At 39.9% G+C, this 12,674-nt stretch overlaps 1 protein-coding gene across 7 annotated transcripts in view; it reads right to left on the bottom strand.

Moving 5' to 3' along the window:
- The window catches only part of CMSS1 (cms1 ribosomal small subunit homolog), a 373,552-nt gene that overhangs the window by 80,888 nt on the left and 279,990 nt on the right, over nt 1–12,674 (bottom strand). Inside the window, exon 2 of one of the 7 annotated variants that reach the window (XM_036109726.2) lies at nt 9,508–9,586. The exons of the other annotated variants lie outside the window; for them this stretch is intronic. The gene's annotated coding sequence lies outside the window, so the exon portion shown is untranslated. The remainder of the gene's footprint in view (nt 1–9,507; nt 9,587–12,674) is intronic. 7 annotated transcript variants of the gene reach the window in all.

The raw sequence follows: 12,674 nt of genomic DNA, 5'->3' as shown, positions 1-12,674 counted from the left end.
TTCAGCATCAAATAACCAGGCTGGATATACATTTTAGCAGAAATACTTGAGCCTTCTTTGAAGGATGTTGACATTTCTATTGCAAGCTATAGATGTTAAACATAAAAGGTTCACATAACTGATACTGTTTGCTTCTTCAGAATTTGGTCAGACAGGAAGTCTCTAAGGAAGACATCAGAACAAAAATCTGCATGATAGCCTCACAGCTATCTGGGGTTCAAATCTGACAGAAGTTCAAGAAATTTCTGTCTAATCTGTTTGACAGAGACAGTCTGTCATTGGAGGCTACATATGAAAGAATGGCAGTACCATGTTTCTCACCCTGAGGAGACTTTTTATGATGGCCTTAATCATAACAACAATGTCATTTTACCCCATGAGGTATTTTACATTGTTAACAGAATTCAATTATCAGTCACTCACTTGATCCTATAGTGATCCTGTGTGATAGAAAAGGCAGGTATTATCCCCTGTTCAGCAGATGGAAAAACCAGGTTTTAGACACCTAAGGGATTAGCACAGCTAATTTTCTCTCTAATGCACAGTCTCATAAGTAATTTCTCAATTGAAAGAACAGTAAACGTCTGAGTTTTCAACATGAGTATTCACAGCTCCAAACTCTACTGTTTGAAGGTGATAGCAGCCATTGGAAAGTTTATTGACAGAGGAGAGCTTCAGGCCTTCCCCAACCCGATTCTCTTCTTGCCTCCATTTCCCTTCTATGTACTCACCCCACAGTTCTTTCTTCTGGCCCTTGAAAAATCAGCTTAGCTGCTAAAAGAGATGAAAGCTACTTCTTTCTTCTTTTTAGTACAGGAAGAGTATATCAGTATATTCACTTACATGTGAATGGAAATGGAATTTTAAACTGCTGGTTAGTGCCACCAGCCTGGCAACATAAAACATCGTCTCATCAGATCATACCAATTATCCACCAATCCAGATCCTGCTTCTGATAGAAACATAAGTGGGCCCTTGAGAGAAGCATTTTATCATGGGTAAGAGAGAATATCCCAGGAAAAAATTCTCTATGGGAAGAAACAGTAAACATGGTTAACTGAGAGCTATAGCAAGGTAAGTGGAGCTGAACAGAACAGTCTTAAGTGAATGAAGAAGGTCTTTCCAATGAATTTTGAGAGAGCACACTGATCTGCTGATAACTAAGCTACTGAGGTAGCAGTAAGATACCACACATAACTTTTACTGTCTCTTAACAGCTATGACCCATCAAATACACAAGACTTCATTTCCTTCTTACATTTTTCCTGGAATTTATTATATACCTATTTAAGTTTGTTTGGAAACTTTTCCCTTCATATTAGTGGCTTGGAGTGAATGTCACAGGTCTTCATGGTGGATCTAGGGACAATCCCTTGACTAGGAAAGTAGAATTCAGGGGATGACAGCAATGTAGATAGAGGCTGATTCTGTGCTTCTCCTTAGAGCTGATGCTCCTGGCCCTGAAACAGAAAGAGACAGGGGCAGCTGCCTCTGAGCCCATGGTAATAAGCTGCCAGGTTGTAAGTAGGGACACCAACATCTTGGTTTTCAGCTGCTCTGAACATCTTCACACGAAGCTATTTTAAGAACTTTTTGCATTTGATCAGGGAGCATGTGGGGTTAAGCCTTGTGTTTTCCATTTCAGTTTTAGATCCTAAGCAGGTGCAGTTTGTAGCTCAGAATTTAAAATCTTATTATTGTATTTTCCCCCAACCAATTGAAAAATAACTTTATATTAGGGGAGAAAAGCCTGTGATTGAGATGGAGACTTGTTCCTTAAATAAGTTAAACGCGTTTAGTACTTGAATTAAAAAAAAAATCACTGACATTTTTCATCATAATTCTTGTTTGGCAAATTTTGGTTAAAATATGAAAGAATTAGAACAATATTTAACTATTTGTGCTAAGGCCCATTAATGTAACTATATTCTACTTATTATGCTTATAATATTGCTGACAAGGATACCATTTTGTATTAGGAACATTTAGGATTGTCTGACAATATCAAACTGTGATTTGCCACTTGAACTTTGACAATTAGAGAAAAGTATCCTTTAAGACTCAATCCATTTGCTGAAGGTTCACAGAATTAAAACAAAATCAAAAGCAACACAAAACAAAAATCCTTTCTTTTAAAAATGTTTTATGCTAAGTATGTGCTAATTCTTCTAAAATTTATATAGATCTTCCCTAGTCTGTTGAAACTTTGTCTCTAATGGTCCACCATACATTCATGCATCAGAACTAGAACTGCCCATTCTTAGTTTAAAAAATACATTTGTAGGGTTCAGGAGATTCAGTAAGCAGAGGAGTTGGAATCTGCTGCTTGGATCCAACTCTGGGAACATAAAGGATAACCAATTTTCCAGGTGCACCTGGGACTGGGGAGTCCCCAAAATCCAGGACTTTCAGTGCTAAAACCAGGACTGTGCTGGGAAAAACCAGGATGGTGAGTCACCCTAAATGGAGGAGAACACACATCTGAAATGACTAAGCTATAGATGTTCACTGCTGTAGAGAAATGGGGTATAAGAAACCAAGTGCCCTAATCCTCAGTCTGGCATACTGTACACATGGCAGACTTCTTGTTTAAGGAGCAAGTGCGGCAGCGAGATAGGGATTTGGTCACAGGAATGATCTATTTATAAACTCTCACCCTTCCTAACACAAGAGAATATTTGAAAGCACAATAACAGAGCATCACCTTGAAGCTTGGGGAGTTCAAGTTTCCCAGTGGATTTGCCCGGCTTCCCACTGAAAACAACCAAAACCGAGACTCCAAGATTATAGATATTCCATTGTATGGGAATGTGGGGCATGAGATGTTTTAGCTCCAGTCTTCAAGTTCCCAAAACTACCTGAGGTCTATTTGTGACTTTATTTGATTTATCTTGGCACTAGCTCTACTTGAGATGACATGTCCTCATATTTCTTCTCCAAACAAGAACAGTAAATATGGCTACTGCTGTGGTCTGAATGTGTCCCCACCACATCCATATGTTGAAATCTTAACCTCCATATGTGGTAGAATTAGAAGGTAAAAACTTTGGGAGATGTTTAAATCATGAGCCCTCATGAATGCCCTTATAAAAAGAGGTTCTAGAGAACACCCTAGCTCCTTCTGCCTTGTGAGAAAAGAAGTCAGTGACCTGGAAGAGGGCCCTCACCTGACCACCCTGATCTCAGACTTCTAACCCTCAGAACTTTGAGCAATAAATTTCTGCTATTTATAAGCTACTCACTCTGTGCCTTACCTATAGCTAAGACAGTTACCAACATTTTGAAGGGTGGGTATGTGTAAAGAAGTTACTAAGGACTCTATCTTGGATTTGGGGGAAAGGGTCATAATGAAACATATCTGCAGATGAAGACTGCAGTATCTATCTCTTCCCTCGATGATTCTTGAATTTGATGCTAATATAATTTAACAACTAACTGACACATCACTAACCTTAAAATGTTAAGCAACAATATTAATAGTGGTTTCATTTGTAGTTGCCAAAAACTGGGAACAATCCAAATATCATTCATCTGGTGAATGAGTACATTATGCATTATATAGTACATTCATACGATGGATTAAGAATACATACAACAACATGGATGAACTTCAGATGCATTACGCTAAGTAAAAGAACTCAGACCCAAAAAGGTAAATACTAAATGAATCCATTTACATGACAGCGTGGAAAATGAAAAACTAAAGAGACATAAAACAGATCAGTGGTTGCCAGCAGCTGGTCCTCAGGGGAGGGGCTGACTCAGAAAGGGGTGAGAGAAAACGTTTTGGGGTGATGAAACTGCTCAATGTCTTGACTATAACATGATTTTACGAGTTGTCAAAATTTGCAGAATTGTACACTATAAAGGGTGAATTTTACTGCATGTAAATCATACCTTAATAAAATAAATGAAAAAAAGATGTTGGGGTCACTATCTGTGTGCCTTCTACTCTAAACTTCAACCAGCATACTGTTCTTTGATGTTGATGTACTGGAGTTCTTGTAGGTTTTCAGTGGGAAAAAAAAAAAAGAAAGAAAGAAATTACAGGGTACTAAAATAAAGGAAAAGGAATCCTTCTAAAATAGCTGATATAGTCCACCCTCTTCATTTTACAGATGAAAAATGGAGGCTTGAGAAAGTTTTCCCAATGTCTCAGAACTAGTCAGAGGCAGAGCAATATGCTTGTTTTCAAGAGATAGTAAACAATGATCAACCTACAGAAATTCAACTAACTACTCTTGTGTAACACAGACTGTTAAAATTGTACTGTCTAATGAAAAAAAGCCATGGTGCAAAAAAAAAAAAAAAAAAAGTAAAATATTTCAAGTAGCTGCCTTCCAAATGTGTTGAGAAATTGGCCAAAGACTGCTGGCTTCTGAGAAATATGCAATTACAAGGGAATATCAGCTGATGTTAGTAGTCAATAGCCATTATTGCCTGTCCTATACCTGCCAAACCCGACAGTCACCACTGCCACCACCACTGGTACTACCACCTATACCCAGTATGGAGGGGAATCACGAAAACAAAAGAAGATGACCCAGGCCATGTTTGGTAAGGACACACATGTATTCTTTTGCTTACTTATTTATGTAACAAACAAATGCCAAGCACCTCCCTGGGTCCCACAATCTAATGTTGATCTCGGAATTATAGTAGCATCTAGATAAGAAGAAATGCCCAACCACTAGAACAGAGTAAGGGCTGTCTGAATGGAATTCATCATTACCAAACAAAACGCCATTTAGAAAGAACTAAACCTATAAATCGATGTGTTTATTATCATACTACATAATGCCTAAGAGTGTGGATTTTCCCAGATGGCATCATGGGTCCTAATTCTAGTTCTGTGTGATCTTCAACAAGTTACTTAACCTCTCAAGGCCTTAAGTTTCCTTAATCATAAAATGGAGACACTACCTGTACTTGCCTTGTTGGGTGCACTAAATGAGGAATATAAAGTGTTAAGTTCAGTTAGTGGCGCACAGTAAGTGTTTATAATCAGGAGCTATCATCACCATCATTATTAACATAGAAAACGCACACCATAGTGTTATACACTATGTTAGTGTTCTAACAAAATTTAGTCTTGAAAATGTGGTATGCCAGGTCCTACTGAGAAATTGATAAATGCTGCAAGGACCCAGAAAACACACAGACATGAAACTTTGGATCCCCTGGACCAAATTAAGAAGTCTTCTTCTAGACCAAATCTAGAAAACCAGGGAACTAGCATTTAAATAACGTGTTTTCTTCAGGACCCTAAGAATCACTGCTCTAGACACTTCACATGCACAGACAGTATGAATTTAAAATACCAAATTTTGTGCTTTTGGCACTTAAAAAATAAACCCAGAAAGCTGATTATTAAAAGCAAACCATAAATTTCCTTGATCTATGTTACAGAAGTAGAAATATCCTTTTCCTTTCCCTGAGATTCCCTAGCCATTAGCAAGTAACTATTTTTTTTCCCCCAATTCTCTTGCTCTTTCCTCCCATAAAATTTAAATCACGTATGGAAGTTCCATACTCAAAACGTGATAATTTATGGGCCTATTGCCCAGAAGATTCTGAGGAGACAATGAAATTCCTAAATGTGTGCAAATTATTCCAGGATGGGAAATGACTCTTCCTGTGTAGCAGTAATTATTTATGTAACACTACCTTGGGAGAATGTTAACAGTAGAGTATTAAATTACTCTTTTTAAAATGAGGCACTTCTACAGGGTTTTATTTGTTTTTTCCTAATTTGGAAAGATAGCATTTGCACACAAAACAACAAGTTTTACTATCCTATTGTTAAGTGGGTAGGTCAAGTTTCAGAAAGACTGTACTGATGCATTAAATACCTGCCAAATGGAAGTGGAAGGAAGGCTCCAGTTCAAACCATTACACAGTTGTGGATCCATCACCCTTAAAGTTAAGCAAAGTGACTAGGAAATTCCACTACCAACAAAGTGCCAAGAGGCAATAATGCCCACTGAAGGGAGAAAAACTTTAGTTTACCTCAAATTCACATGCACTTAGTAATTTTCCCAGATGGTATTATAAAACTGCAATCATGACCTAAATAATCTAGTTATTTTGGCACATAATTTTATTATTATGTTCCTTTCCACATCTGGATAGTTCATTTGCACAAGGAAGGCAATTTTGGTTGGGGAAAAAAAAAAAAAAGACTCAAAAGGTCCAGCTAGGTCTAGTGGAACTAATCTGTATATAAACAAGGATTTTTTTTTTTAACAGTATGGAAGAACATAAAGATTTTCACCTGTACTTGAAGCACTAAAACAGTAGTTCAGTTTGAACTGGTAGCTACAAATTGACATCTCTTGGCTCTGTCACAAAATTGACAAGGATCTTATGCTTTTAGAGTTAGATCAGATACATGTTAGTGGCAAAATGCCAGTCGCCATTTTAATGGGGCTTCTACATTTCTACCTTTTGCCCTAGTGACCAGAAAATTGTTCTTAGAGTTTCCTTTAGCACATTTCTGCTATCTTATTAATTTTCAGTAGTTTTTATTCTTTTTAAGCAGCAAAATGAACTCTGGTATTTAAAATTTTCCAAACATGTGAAAACATACTATAGGAATCAGAGTATTGGCTGGATTAGTGGAACACTCAGACACCACTTGAGTGAATTAGATCGGGTTTAACTCATCTGAAGGATTCCAAAAGAAGCTTTTAGGAAGGAAGGTGAGGAAGATGAGCAACATACCCCAGCAGAGGCAAGGGTGTAAGCTCCTGGATCCTAAAACTCTCACAAGGGAAAAACTATTACAGGAGATGATGCCCACGCATGAAGGCAGATCTCCTTTTTCAACTAAGAATCATTCTCCAGCTCTCAACAATTCTTTGGGTAAAGAACCAGAGTGGGGTTTGTTGGTACAATCTTTCATCACATGGCTCTAGATCCTCTGCCACCGTTTTGCTCTATTTCTACCAGAGTCCTTCTTGCTTCAGAAGGCATATGCTATCTTGCATAATCCTGAGATTAAAAATCTGACCAGATGGGAAGGTTGTTGGAACAGATACAGATTAGCCAACATGCAGAATGAGTGCAGGCTAGGCTGAGCTTCCACCAAGTCTGACATCATCATCTGCTAGTGTATAGCCCTGGAGGTGTTCCACAGTCTGGAAGCCTGGACTTCTGCTTGTAATGGTATCCTGATTGTACCAACTTGTTTCTGTGTCCTTTAGATGAGTCCACCTCTTCTGATTTGCTGAAGTGGTATCTAGGTCTGACTGTTCCATCAATCCCAGCCTTCCCCTGACAGTAATTTCATATTTTCTGCATATCATATGTATAGCACACATAGATATTTATCTAATCAAAACCCACAGGAAGTATATTCTGACTGCCTTGGTTTTTTATATTCTAGACTCCCAAGCACAACTCCATCTAAACCAATAAAATGCATTTGATGGCAAGAAGCTATGTAGAATGAATGACTTCCAAGATGGTTTTAAGAAACAGTGAGAAGAGGAAGCTCATTGATAAAAAGGGTTTTGTTTGGTGGAAGGAGAGATTACAAGGCATTTTCAGAAGCTTAATTGCATCCCAGGAGGTTGAAAACCTGAGTCTGAGGTATGCCATGTGGAGAAGGGAGAGTGAGAACAGTAGTTAAGTATGGGCTTACTGAAAAGGGAACTAATCTTCTGAAACATCTCCTGGGATTCCATCACCTCGACCTTGCAGTTGTTTTTCATTTCTGCTTTCCAAACTACCTTTGTGTAAGGATTAATGACCTTCCCTCAGCCCATTAACTCAGACGGTCATTAATCTCCAGGAAATACTTGTCAGTACTGCTTAAAGGGTACATGAGAAATGCCGTGTTTTAGGTGAAAAATGGTTAATCTTACAGCCCTTTAACTGTCCTTTTCAATGATTAGAGTGTCTTCCTGGAATTCCCTTTGTCCCAGAATTAGTTAACATTTTAATCACACTATTACATGTAAGCTATGAAGTTGTCTGATTGCAATTGCAATTGATCCAAAAGAAATGCCTTCCTGGAGTATAAACTGAGTTTTAAAAAAGCATGTTTCAAAAGGATATTACTAGTCTAAATTCCTATAATACGAATGTGTTTCATGTACTTGGAAACTAAATGTTGCTTCCCCCAAATCAATATTATTGGTCAGCTTCAATTATAGGCTATTTCAGTTTTGATCTTTGGTAGGCAAATACACTATCTACTAAGTCAGCTTTATAAAAAGGCTAGAAAAACTGACATAGGCATAAATACTTGTATGCTTTTAGAGGACTGTTTATGAGACTTATTGTTAGGTGTTCATGTGAACACTGCCAAGACAAGGCTAAAAGAACAATAGCTAGAGCCAACTATAGTAGAAGAAACAACTCGTAAATGAAGTTTATTATAAATGTAAATTGTATCATGAGAAGACAGTTAGGTAAAGGCAGATACTTTAAAAGAAAAATTAGAATGAAAGCACAGGTAGGGGTGCCTGGGTGGCTCAGTGGATTAAGTGTTCAACTCTTGATTTTGGTTCAGGTCATGATCTCGGGGTCGTGACATCCAGCCCTGTACTGGCCCCACGCTCAGCGGAGTCTGCTTGAGTTTCTCTCCTTTTCCCCCTGCCCCACTTGCATTCTCTCTCTTTCTCTCTTTCAAATAAATAAATAAATAATAAAATCTTTAGAAAAAAAAGAATAAAAGCACAGATAAGGTTTTGGCTATAAAGTGACTATAAAGGTATAAAATATGGAAGGGAAGAAACAAGGATGGCAACACCTGGGCAATGAATGAGCTATGTTAAAAATGGTGGTACTCTCTGGGGTAAGAGAAAATAACAGAGGGGAGCATTTTCATCCCCACATTTCCTGAATTTCTCTTCTACTTGAAGAGAGCTAACAAGCTGAGGGCATTGGTGTAAATCACCAAAGCAACAGGGCCAAATTCACTGCTACTCCTGCAAAATGGTAAGAGAACCTCAACTCTAATCTTTGGATTCCTGGGCTTTGCAAAAGCAAGCCTTAGTCAGCCAGCTCTGCCCTGGATTCTTCTCTGCCTTGGTCACTGTCCTCTGGGTCTTGCTAAGACAGGCCTGTGTTCCAAACCATTGTTCTTTAAACAAAGTTGTAAACTGCTAACAGTTTTGTTTAAAAGTTTGTAAAATGATAACCACATTGCTACATCTCTCTGGAGTATCTCAAACAAAATGTGGTTCAAATTTCTTGTTTCAAAAAAAAAAAAGAATCTAAGAGTTATTTAATAAACAAAGACAACCAATGTAGTTAATAAGCTTTGTGTGACCACAGCTATGTCATCTTAGTCTTCTATTTCTTGCTTAAGGCAGAGGTCAGAGTGAGCCATTCAGTGAAGGGGCATCCAACCAGTCCATCTGGATGCTCTGCCTGAGCAAGTTTCTATGTAGTCCCCACCCTGCAACTTGGCATGACTGATGGTGGAGGGTAGGTAGAGAGGGCTACCTTCACTACAGGCTGGTCTCTCCAACCCAAACACACATAGACAGCACTTACCTTCATTTCAGGGAAATGAGAAGCCACCTCTCCTCAGAGGATGACTAGGAGCCCAAATTTGGTGACCTGGTCTCTGGATCTACAAGCAAATAAGGGGTGAAAATGGACAATTCTACTAACTGAAAACCTCTACATTAATGCAGCTGATTAAACAAGCTACTGGGAATCTTGGCAGGGCTGTCCATGCTCCGTAAGGGTTGATCTTTATATAAAGATAAGCTCTTCCACTGATAATATCTCCAACACTCAGGGTACAAAAACTCCTTTTGTTAGGGTAGAAGAAACAGGTTCATCTTAATGCAATAATTTATTTGAACAAACATGCTTATTGTAAAGCCAGTCAGGCCAAATCCAAATGTTTTCCTGTTTATATTTCCCAGGGGGAAGTCTGTAACAGCCCCTGGAAGTGATCACCCTAGGGCTTCTAACACAGTCCATGCCAGCAGCCAGCATGCACCCTCCTATCCTTCACTATCCAAGCTTCCTTTCTGCTCCGTACTCACAATGATTGCCGTTACCTGCCCAACCATTGCTTCCAATTTTCCAGGAAAACCAGACTCAAGATTTGAGTAACAAAACCCTAAAGACTCACAGAGAGGGACTCATGCTTAAGTAGATTTTGTAAAAATTAAAACAGCTTTTGTGTCACTGGGTTTGTTCCATGCTAATCCTGGGTAGCAGTCCCCAAGGGAGCAACAGCAGCCGTCAGAACGGAGCTCCTCTGCTCAGCCGGAGACTAAGTACCACATGTGTCTTCCTGGCCCACTCTTCCATTCCCACCGCTCTTGCTGCCATTCTGAGATGCTGCCTGCTTCACCGTCTCAGGGGGCCACTAATTCGCTTATGTTGTGAGACTTCTCATCACCAGTTTCCTTTTAGAGGCTCCTGGCCTGGGCGCCTGGGTGGCTCAGATGGTTAAACATCTGACTCTTGATTTCGGCTCAGGTAATGATCTCAGGGTCATGAGATTGAGCCCTGCATCAGGATCTGTGCTCAACGCAGAGTTCACTTGGGATTCCCTCTCTCTCTCTCTCCCTCTGCCCCTCCCCTGCTCTCTCTAAATAAATAAAATCTTATAAAAAAAAGAAGACTGCTGGCCTAGGATCACAGAGTACACAGGAATATATACAAGCTGGGGAAGGTATTTCACAAAGTCTAAATCTATGCACCCCTGTTCAGTTGGTTGGCTGAACATTTTTATAGCACATAGCATCCCACCCATCAACCACCCCTCCTCCACTGGCACCCGCACAGCCACGAGCAGACGGCTTTATGTTGCTTTTTCCTCTGAACTACCTTTGCCAATCTATTCTGCTCTGGCAGAACTGGGAGGTAGATGGAAAGGCTATTTTTGATGAGAGGGCTTAACAACATTCCCCAAACAAAGTATTTCTCCTACATACTCAAAACATTATAAAACATTTTTTAAAAAAGATTTTTAAAATTTATTTGAGAGAGAGAGAGAGAGTATGGGGGGGGAAGGGAGGGGGAAAGGAAGGGGCAGAGGGACAAGCAGACTCCCTGCTGAGCAAAGAGCCCGAGGCTCACCTTGATCCCAGGACCCTGAGATCACGACCTGAGCAGAAGTCAGACCCTTAACTGAGCCACCCAGGCATCCTTAAAACACTTTTAAAATACTTTAGTCCCTGACTCCAGAAAAAGAAGAAGGCTGGCTTTGCAAAGTGATGTCTTTGGTAGCCAAGTAAAGAGATAACAAATTCAGAGGAATCATAGTGTCCTTGGACTACCGAGAACACTGAGTAGCTACCGAAGGCAAAGCATTGTGGGGGATACAGAATGTAATCGGCACTATCCTTGCCTTTGAGGAATTACCAGTTTAGTAGAAGTAGGAAAAACATAAAAACTATTAAACAGTGTAGGATACAAAAAGTGTTATGAGAGAGGTACAGATAAAGTGCTGACATGGTTCAAAGGGAAAACAGAATTCCTACCTGCAGAGTTGCAGAAACCACATTTACAGTAAGGATCCAATTTCTACAAGCATCCTATACAAACTGAAGGCTTTTAAGGCTACTTCCTCTTCTTTTTTCTTTATTATTCTCTTTCCGAGGACATTTGTTATTCTCTCACTGCCCCAATCACTCCTGTGATGGACTGGATCAGCTGGCACATGTGTTACTTTGAAGGGCATATTTATTTTTATGGCAATCAAGAATTCCAATGGAAGCACTTTAGTGAAAGCAAGGTTGTGAGAGTCATAGCTTTTCTTCAGTTGCTCACCTCTGCCTTTTCTTTGCTTCTCCTAACCTGATCCACCTTGAGGCCACTCTTACCAGCTGCAGAGCTGGACTACTTCTTTCCTTCCAGAAAAGTCTCTAGTCCTGGCCTGTGCCCACAGTCAACGCACTACCTCTCTGCATGGGCTATGGGGAGTTGCCGCTTCATCTGTAACATTAAGTGTCCCTTTGTAAAGGAAAGTGGGACATTAGCCGTGCCTGGATGGCAAAAATATTTCCTTTCCCAGTCTCTGTTATAAAGCTGTCTTGGATAGTAACTGGTAAACCGCCACCTATTTTTTTCACCACAGTTCAATGAAAATTCCAATTTGTACCACATAGCTCTAGATGTCCCAAAGTACAAAGTGGTCAAGGTTCCCCAAAATCTGATTGGCTTCCACCCTGCATGCAAGTGAGAGGCCAGTGTCAGCCCACACTTCCTTCTCTGCTCTCCATTACCTGTGCTGAAAGACTGACAACTGACAATCAGAACAACTGTCCCCTTTCCCCCAATCCCTTCACTAACTGCCTGGGAGAATTCTCTTCAAAAGACACCAGGACACCTTCACAGCAGTGCTCTACATAAACCTGCAGCAAGAAAATTGTTAAGCTCACCAGGTCTAAGACTCCACTAGAGGCCTAAGGGACTCCAGTTCTCATAGCCCTGGCATTCTCATCCACCAGTAAAAACACAAGCATCTCTGGTTAATAGTGTTCTCTTCTATTGTATTTCCATTCTCATTTAGTGCTGCTTCCTCCCTTGGGTTCTTGTCATCCTCTCTGACTTCCCTCCAAATCCTTCCCATGGTGCTCTCTCTGAAGGCATGTGGAACAATGCAAAAGCACAGCTTTACACTCAGGTAGATTTTGGGTTCAGTGATCCTAAAGTAGATTTGCTGTGTGACCCTAACTGATGCATATGGCCTCTCT

Source organism: Halichoerus grypus, chromosome 1 (genome assembly GCF_964656455.1).
Source record: "Halichoerus grypus chromosome 1, mHalGry1.hap1.1, whole genome shotgun sequence".
Taxonomy (NCBI): Eukaryota; Metazoa; Chordata; class Mammalia; order Carnivora; family Phocidae; genus Halichoerus; species Halichoerus grypus.
This window is presented reverse-complemented; position numbering and strand designations above follow the sequence as displayed.